The sequence below is a fragment of the Chiloscyllium punctatum genome, chromosome 11 (genome assembly GCF_047496795.1).
Source record: "Chiloscyllium punctatum isolate Juve2018m chromosome 11, sChiPun1.3, whole genome shotgun sequence".
Classification (NCBI taxonomy): domain Eukaryota; kingdom Metazoa; phylum Chordata; class Chondrichthyes; order Orectolobiformes; family Hemiscylliidae; genus Chiloscyllium; species Chiloscyllium punctatum.
In genome coordinates this window covers 10447915-10457625 of record NC_092749.1, presented here as the reverse complement: position 1 = coordinate 10457625, position 9711 = coordinate 10447915, and positions in this window count along the sequence as shown.

The window sequence follows — 9711 nt, the reverse complement described above, 5'->3', positions numbered from 1 at the left end:
GGTGCACCGTATTTGTAAGGAAGTCAGGGGGGATATATTCCATGATAAACCTGTGCCAGGGAGGGAAAATGTGAAAAGCCCAAAAGTAGAGACATTGGATCCAGTCTAATCCCTGTACCAAAGATCTCTATCAAGGCTTTCGCTACTCTGTCCCAATACCTGCGGATCTTACGGCATGTCCACAGACAGTGCGTGAGAGTGCCAACTTCTATTGTCCATTTAGGACACATTGGGGATGCTCCTACCTTAAATGTTGTGAGTTGTTCAGGTGCTATATGAACCCTGTGGCGTATCTTTAATTGAATAACTTGAGCTCTGTTACAAATAGAGATCTTTCTGGCATTTTCCCAGATGTCCTCCTACATTTCTGAAGAGATTTCTAAACCCAACAATCTTGATGCCATATTTTAAATAATTGTTCCATATCTTTCGATACATCCTTATGTAATGAGTGATAAAGAGTACTGACCGAGGGGAGGGGGGGGCCCACTGGCCATAGCACTCTCCTTTCCCTATCTGATTTGAAAGGATTGACTATCAGTGTAGTGTTTTTCTGTATATAATCTTGTATTTGGATATACCGAGAAAGGTCCCTGTTAGGCAGTCCAAACCTCTGGTGCAACTGCTCAAAAGACAGCATAACCTTCCCATCAAACAGGTCCTCCAGGCAGGAAATACCTCTGGACCTCCAAGTTTTAAATGTAGCAGCTGTCAGCCCTGGCTGGAAACCTGATGCTCCCACTATGGGGTTATCGGGGGAGGTATTTTGCAGGAATACCCTCATCTTGTCATATTATCCTCCAGGCTTTAATTGCATTAAGTACAATAGGACTTTTGCAATAGTCCATGATAGCTCTCATCTTATCCATAAATAAAAGATTGATGAGGGGACACTTTGCTTGGGAGGTCTCTATATCTAACCAAATTGATTGTGGGTCACAAGAGACCCAATCAGCCACATAAAATAATAAAGAGCTCAACTGATACCTCCTGAAGTCAGGAAAGTGCTGTCCTCCCCTTGCCTGTGGAAGCTGCAGCTTTTCTAATTTGATAAAGGGTCGTCTATGATCGCAGATAAATGAACCAAGCCAGCCGTGGTGCTTACACAACGCCAGCCTCGGCAACATCAGAGGGAGCATTCTCATGGGATATAGGAGATGAGGTAGAATATTCATTTTAACTAAGACTACTCTGCCTAACAAGGATATTGGAAGATCTCCCCAGCGTTGAAGGTCCTTTCTCTAATAGGTGCATAAAATTGGCTTTATACAGCTTACCAAATACTGGGGTAATAAAAATACCTAAGCATAGAAAACCTTCCAGTGACCACCGAAAGGGAAAGCAAGATCTGTCCGGTAAGTTGGATATACTGGCGAGACCACCCAACGGCATGGTCTCCGATTTCATAAAATTAATTTTGTAGCCTGACAACATGCAAAATAGATTGATCACTTGAATTAAGCAGGGCACAGGTATTAAAGGATCACTTGGTAAAAGAAGGACATCATCTGCATAGAGAGTAATTTTATGTTTACCCGAACCAACCCTCAGGGCCATTATGCTAGGGTCAGTTCGTATAGATTCCGCTCGTGGTTCAATCACTAGCGTGAATAATAATGGTGAGAGAGGGCATCCCTGACAGCAGCCCCTACCAACACTGAAGCTATCTGAACACAGATCGTTAGTGATCACAGCAGCTTTGGGCTCGATTCGAGTGGCCCAGCCAGTTCCCCTATAAATTCTTCAGAAAACTCATCCATCTGATCCATGCGCTTTGCCAATCTGGAGCTGTCTAGTTGCATCGAGAACTTCCTGGGTAGTCAGGGGGCATTTAAGATTGAAACCTGCTCCGAGATTAGACCTGAAAAAACCAAGTTTTTAAAGAAGGACTCCATCTTCTCAGTTCTATCCTCACAGTCCTGCGATTTATACAGTTCCAAATAGAATTTTCTAAAGGCTGTATTAATCTTTTTACCATCACAATTCAAGGTACCAGCACTTTCTCTAAAGGATATAATAGCTTGAGGAGCTTTTTTTTTCTAGCAAGTTATGCTAGGTATCTACCAGGTTTGTTGCCATATTCATATAATCTTTGCTTTGCGAATAATATTTCCCTCTTTACCATTTGGGTAAGTGCAGTATTCAAGGCGGCCCTAAGGGCTGTGATCCTTTGCAGCTTAGTAATAGAGGGGCTAACAACATACGCTGTCTCACCTGCCTTCAAGCGAGCCTCGAGCAGGTTCTCCTTTTTGTCTTTTCTGGGTCACAGAATATGGGAAGACCAAACCTCGCGCATAAGCCTTAATGGTCTCCCACATCGTCGACGGGTTATTGGCTGTACCTAAATTAATTTCCAAAAAGGTTTTGAATTTCAGCCAAAAGTACTTTCTAAATTTACTATCCTTCAATAAGAAAGGATCCATATGCCAATGTCGGGGACCGATCCCAATGTCCCTAGTCTTGACTTCCATGTAAGAAATAACTATATTACCTATTTTACAAGACACTATGGAATGGTCAAGGGGGAAAAAAAGATATCAATTCTGGTATGGCACTTGTGTGGGTTAGAGTAAAAAGTAACGTCTTTACCCTGAGGGTGAAGGCACCTCCACACATCTACTAGCCCTAGCTCCTTATTCAGATCTGCCGATTGTCTAGACCTAAGAGATATACCCAAAGTGCTCTTAGGTATCCTATCTCTGGATCCATAATGCAGTTAAAATCTCCTCCTATAATTGTATGGTGGGCCCCAAAAGCCATCAACTTAGAAAATGCTTCCGTTACAAATTTAAAGGGGTGTGCCAGGGAGCAATAAAGATTCAAAATTCCATATTCTTCTCCATGTATTAGGGCTTTGATCAATATGTACCATCCAGACTCATCTTTTATCTGGCTTAACATTTGGAAAGGAAGATTCTTCCAAGTGAGAGCAACTACTCCCCTAATGTTTGAACTGACGGATGAGAAAAAAGCCTAATCAAATCCACCCTGTTGAAGCTTTCAATGCTCTTTGTCAAATAAATGTGTATCCTGTAAGAGAGTTATGTCAACCCTTTCTTTTTTGAGACTTGATAATATCTTTTTCCTTTTGATTGGTGAATTAATCCCCTTGACATTCCAGGTGCAACACCTAAGGGAATGGCTAGCCATGATCGTCCAGGCGAACCCGAGGTCCCCCAGGAGGAAGAACCCCACCCAAGATACTTTGAATAAAAACCATTGAAAATTCACAAATGAGAGAAATCTTTAAAACATCTTACACCAACACAATTAAAAACTATTCCTAAGTGAAAAGAAAAATACAGAACATATTTGAAGGGAGATTTTCCCCCTTGCTCCCAGGGGGCATGACTACCTGTCAAAAACCTCACCATAACCTCTCCTAACTCAGGCCCTGCCCTTGGCCCAGGCGTTATAGAATGGAGTAGACAAAGTCGTGTTCTACAAAACCAAAGTTAAAAGTGAGTGACCCATTCCCTCCCCCCCAACAACAACTTGGTGCATTGAACAAGGGTAATACAAAATATAACTATATAAAACTACAAAGTTACAATCCCCACAAGCATTAGGTGACTGAGTAAAATGACAAAGAAGAAATCCCCGCACTAAAGACCGATAAAACAGAACAAACCACCTCCCCCCCACCACACACACACACACACACACACACACTCACATCAAATAAGCCGCACAGCCTGTAAAAAAAGAAACAAAAGAGAGAGTAAAGAACAAGCCCCCAACCCCTCCATCCCCAGGAAAGACAAAAAGGGAAAAGAAATAGAGAAGGAAATAAGGGTAGACAGGGGGAGGCAATATAAAATCGTTATCCATAGGGTTTAAATCCCACAGTCTATTTAGGAGAGTCCTCGAATTCTTTAGCTTTGTCCGGTGTTCCAAAGTTATACACGATCCTTCGTGGCTGAAGCGCAGCTTTGCTGGGTAATGCATAGAGTATGGAATATTTAGGTCTTTTAAATGTATCTTCATCTCGTCAAATGCCCTCCTCTTGTGGACCACGGTAGGAGAAAAATCCTGAAATAACATTATCCTGGAACCCTTATGTATCATGGCCTGGGGAACCTTCCCCATGACTCTGGAGGCTACCAGAAGCATTTGTTTATCTCTATAACATTGGAGCCAGAATACAACTGGGCAGGGACGCTGGTCCAACCTGGGCCTGTGTATAGCTGCCCGGTGGGCTCACACCTCCTGCACCTGGCCCTGATCCCAGCTCCAACTTTAATATTTGAGGGAGCCATTGCTCCAAAAAGACTGTGAGCTGGCCTTCCTCTTCCCATTCGGGAAGGTCCAGCAACCGAGTATTTTTTCTGATGACCCTGATTGTCGAGGTCGTCGATGTGCTCCTCCAGGGTCTGGATTCGCTGCTCGAGAGCCCAGACCTGGCCCACGGATGACTCGCTAGCCGACTCCGAGGCCGTGGCCCTGGCTCCGCCCCTCTGACGCGCTGTTCAACTTTTGGATTTCTTGGTCATGCTTCTGCAGTACGACCGAGAACAACTCCCACCCGGACCTGGATTCATCATTGAAGCCGTTGATCTTTTCCTGGAGTTTGTTGATCCCGGAGATCAGGCCCACCTCTGCAGGTAAGTCCCCCGAGTCGGCCGCGAATGTCTCTGCTGCTGCGGGAGGAGGTGGGGGAGGGGACCCTGTCTGTTGCGAACTGCGGGAATTTTTGCCCTTCGTCATTTTAAAAACAACACCAAACTGTCCAAGTTTGATGCAAAATGACTAACTATGCTGGGCAAAAGCTTTCTAAAATGATTTAAAGGGTGTGGTGAAGACGGGTACCCCACTTTGCCTGAGTCTTAGGGAGAGCACTACAGACTCAGACTTGCTGGGTCACTGCAGTCTTGAATCCCCCCATCACTGGACTTTTAATCCAGAGATCCAGATAATGTCTGGGGGCTTGAGTTTGAATCCTTCCATGGCAGATGGTATAATTTGAATTCAATAAATATCTGGCATTAAGGTTCTAATGACCATTAATCCATTGTTGATTGCTGGAAAAAAACCATTTGGTTCACTAATGTCCTTTCGGGAAGGAAACTGCCACTCATACCTGTTCTCACCTACATGTGACTCCAGACCTATAGCAATGGGATTGACTTTTAACTTTCCTCTGGGCAATTAGGGATGAGCAATAAATGCTGCCTAGCCAGCATCTCCCTCATCCCATGAAGAAATAAAGAAAAACAAATCTGATGCAATCAAGGAGCCCTAGCTGACAGATAAAACCAGGAGTATGGAGCTGGATTAGTGCGTGCGTGCGTGTGTACATGCATACTCTCCTCCTTGACTGTGTTTGAGAGGAAGGGGACTAAAAAACAAAAAATAAAATCAGGAGCATCAGACAGTCCAACACTCTGAGAGCTGGCTCGAAGGGAGCTGGATCACTGTCAAGAACTTTCCATATGTAAATAAATAGTGACGAGGTGACGTGTCACCAGACTCTGTGGATTTATTTCTGCAATATTTAATTTAATCATAGCTAATTTGTTCGCGAACCCCACTTACTTGCAGAGGCTCCCCAGGTACTCATACACAATAAAAATATTAATAAGACAAGAACATAGTGGCTCAGGTTATATGGTGGCTCAGTGATTAGCACTGCTGCGTCACAGTCCCAGTGAACCAGCTTTGATTCCAGCCTCGGGCAACTGTCTGCATGGAGTTTTCACATTTTCCCTATGCCTGTGGGGGATTTCCTCTGGGTGCTCTGGATTCCTCCCACAGTGTGCAGGTTAGGTGAATTGGCCAAGCTAAATTTCCCAAGGTGGTCAGGGATGTGTAGGCTAGGTTTGGGGAATGAGTCTGGGTGAGATACTCCTTGGAGGGTCAGTGTGGACTTGTTGGGCCAATTGGCCAGTTTCCACACTGTAGGGATTCTATTCTGTTCTATTCTAACACTGTTGAGGAATTTCTTCTCTCTGATGGTTGTAAATCTTTGGAAGTCCTTGCCACAAAGAGCTGTGGGGGCACAGTCCTTGTGCCTGTGTAAGGTTGAGTTTGATAGATTTTTGACAAGTCAGGGAACAAAGGGTTACAAGGAAAGAGCAGGAAAGTAGGTATGATGATTGTTGGATCCGCCAAGATCCTATTGAGTAGGCTCGAGGGGCTGAATGGGGTATTCCTATTTTTGACAATTTTATGGTCTTATCGTATGCTTTGTTAACTGCTGATTTCACCCATCTCCGCCCCCACGTCGATCTCTGCCCCCACATGGATCTCCTCCCACACATCAATCTCCGCCCCCACAACTAACTCTGCCCCCACAACCAACTCCCCCCCCACGACTAACTCCACTCCCAGCTCCAGCCCCACACCAGGTCCTAGCTCCCAGCCCTGCCTTATTTTCACCATCCCTCCAGACCTCCCCCTCTCTGAGGATGAACAATCAGTCCTCAGCAGAGGCCTCACCTTCATCCCCCTATGCTCCCGGATCAATGAGTTCGATATGCAGCCAGACATCGAGCATTTCTTCCGCTGCCTTTGCCTCCGCGCCTACTTCTTCAACCAGGACTCTCGCCCACCCTCTGATGACCCCTTCTCCCCCTCCAACACACCCCATCCACCTGGACACCCCGTGCTGGCCTCTTACCCGCCCTCAATCTCTTCATATCCAACTGCCACCGCAACATTGACCGCCTCAACCTGTCCACCCCTTTCACCCACTCCAACCTCTCACCCTCACAATGCACAGCCCTCCACCCACTCCACTCCAATCCTAACCTCGCCATCAAACCGGTAGACAAGGGAAGCGCGGTAGTGGTTTGGTGCACCGATCTTTACACCACTAAGGCTAAACGCCAGCTCGTGGACACCTCATCGTATTACCCCCTTGACCATGACCCCACCTCCCACCACCAAACCATCATCTCCCACACCATCCAAAACCTCATTACCTCAGGAGATCTCCCATCCACTGCCTCACCAACCTCATATTCCCACAAACCTGCACCGCCCGTTTCTACATCCTGCCCAAAATCCACAAACCCGACTGCCCCAGCCGACCCATTGTCTCAGCCTGCTCCTGCCCCTCAGAACTCATCTCTGCACACCTCGACACTGTCCTGTCCCCCTTGGTCCAAAAACTCCACATCTACGTTTGGGACACCACCCACGCCCTCCACCTCCTCCATGATTTTCGCTTTCCCGGCCCCCAACGCCTTATCTTCACAATGAACATCCAATCCCTATGCACTTCCACCCCCCATCACGAAGGCCTCCAAGCCCTCCGCTTCTTCCTCTCCCGCCGACCCAACCAGTACCCTTCCACTGACACCCTCCTTCGACTGACTGAACTGGTCCTCACTCTTAACAACTTCTCCTTCCAATCCTCCCACTTCCTCCAAACCAATGGAGTAGCCATGGGCACCCGCATGGGCCCCAGATATGCCTGTCTCTTCGTCGGATATGTGGAACAGTCCATCTTCTGCAGCTACACTGGCACCACCCCCCAACTTTTCCTATGCTATATCGATGATTGTATTGGCGCTACCTCGTGCTCCTACGAGGTGGTTGAACAGTTCATCCACTTTATTAAGACCTTCCACCCCGACCTCAACTTTACCTGGACCGTCTCAAACTCCTCCCTCCCCTTCCGAGACCTCTCCATTTCTATCTCGGGAGACTGACTCAACACAGACATTTATTACAAACCGACCGACTCCCACAGCTACCTAGATTTACACCTCCTCCCACCCTGCCTCCTGTAAAAACGCCATCCCATATTCCCAATTCCTTCGCCTCCGCCACATCTGCTCCCAGGAAGACCAATTCCACTACTGAACAACCTAAATGGCCTCCTTCTTCAAAGACCGAAATTTCCCCTCCGACGTGGTCGACGATGCTCTCCACTGCATTTCCTCCACTTCCCACACCTCCACCCTTGAACCCCGCCCCTCCAATCACCATCAGGATAGAACCCCACTGGTCCTCACCTACCACGCCACCAACCTCCAGATACATCGTATCATTCTCCGTCATTTCCGTCACCTTCAAACAGACCCCATCACCAGGGATATATTTCCCTCACCACCCCTATCAGCATTCTGGAGAGACCACTCCCTCCGCAACTCGTTCGTCAGGTCCACACCCCTCACCAACCCAACCTCCACTCTCGGCACCTTCCCCTGCAACCGCAAGAAGTGCAAAACCTGCGCCCACACCTCCCTCTCACCTCCCTCCAAGGCCCCAGTGGATTCTTCCATATCCGTCGCAAATTCACCTGCACCTCCACACACATCATTTACTGTATCCACTGCAACCGATGTGGTCTCCTCTGCATTGGGGAGACAGGCAGCCTACTTGTGGAAAGTTTCAGGGAACACCTCTGGGACACCCGCACCAACCAACCCAACCGCCCTGTGGCTGAACACTTTAACTTCCCCTCCCACTCTGCCAAGGACATGCAGGTCCTTGGCCTCCTCCATTGCCAGACCCTGACCACATGACGCCTGGAGGAAGAGCGCCTCATCTTCTGCCTAGGAACCCTCCAAACACACGGGATGAATGTAGATTTCTCCAGCTTCCTCATTTCCCCTCCCCTCTCCTTATCTTAGTCCCAACCCCTGGATTCAGCACCGCCCTCTCGGCCTGCAATCTTCTTCCTGACCTCTCCGCCCCCACCCCATCTCCGGCCTATCACCCTCACCCTCACCTCCTTCCACCTTTCGTATTCCCAGTGCCCCTCCCACAAATTCCCTCCTCCCTTCCTTTTACCTCAGCGCGCTTGGCACACCAGCCTCATTCCTGAAGAAGGACTTATGCCCGAAATGTCGATTCTCCTGCTCCTCGGATGCTGCCTGGCCTGCTGTGTTTTTCCAGCACCACATTTTTCACCTCTGGTCTCCAGCATCTGCAGTCCTCACTTTCTCCTAGTTGATCTACCCATCCTGTCATCTTCAATGATCTGTGCACATACCCACTCAGGTTCCTCTGCTCTTGTACTCCTTTAGAATTGTAACCCTTGTTTTAAATTCTTTCAATGCTCTTCTGGACACCTATCTGCCCAATCCACCAACTTGTCAATATTCCTTTGGAGTTCCCCCAGTCCTCCTCACAGTTGCAATCCTTCTAAGTTTAGTTTCATCTGAAAGCTTTGAAACAGCCCCCAGCACACCAAGTTCCAGATCATTCATATACCGATCGGGAAAAACAAGAGCCCAGTATAGAGTCCTGAGGAACTCCATGACAAATCTTCCTCCAACTCAAAAAATCCAACTCAGAGAAAGTTCACAGATTTCTATGAGAAGCAGGCCTTTCAACCCATTCTAACCATGCCAGCCCATTGAAAGATATTATGCCATTTGTCTCAATCTCCGGTTCATTCCACCTAACCCTGCAAACCTGGTAAAATTCAGCAGAAACTAAAAGTTCAGTCACAGGATTGGAAATTTTTCAGTTTCAAAGCAAAAATTTGGGGTTAATTAATTAATTGCAATTTCATTTTTAAAAAATGCTTTCAGTTCTTGCTATTCTGTTTTGAAAACATTGCTCCTGTCCCCAAGGCTGTCCTCTCATAGAGGTAGAGGTCATTTTCCAGTCCTTCACTCAAGCTGTTATTTGATATTAATAGATTCATTCAAAAGCAGAATAATCATGGACATTTATCGTACCCACCCAGAGCAAACAAGTGCCCTAACGGTTTTTTCCAATATGTGCAGAGAATGATATTTGCCTGCAATATCT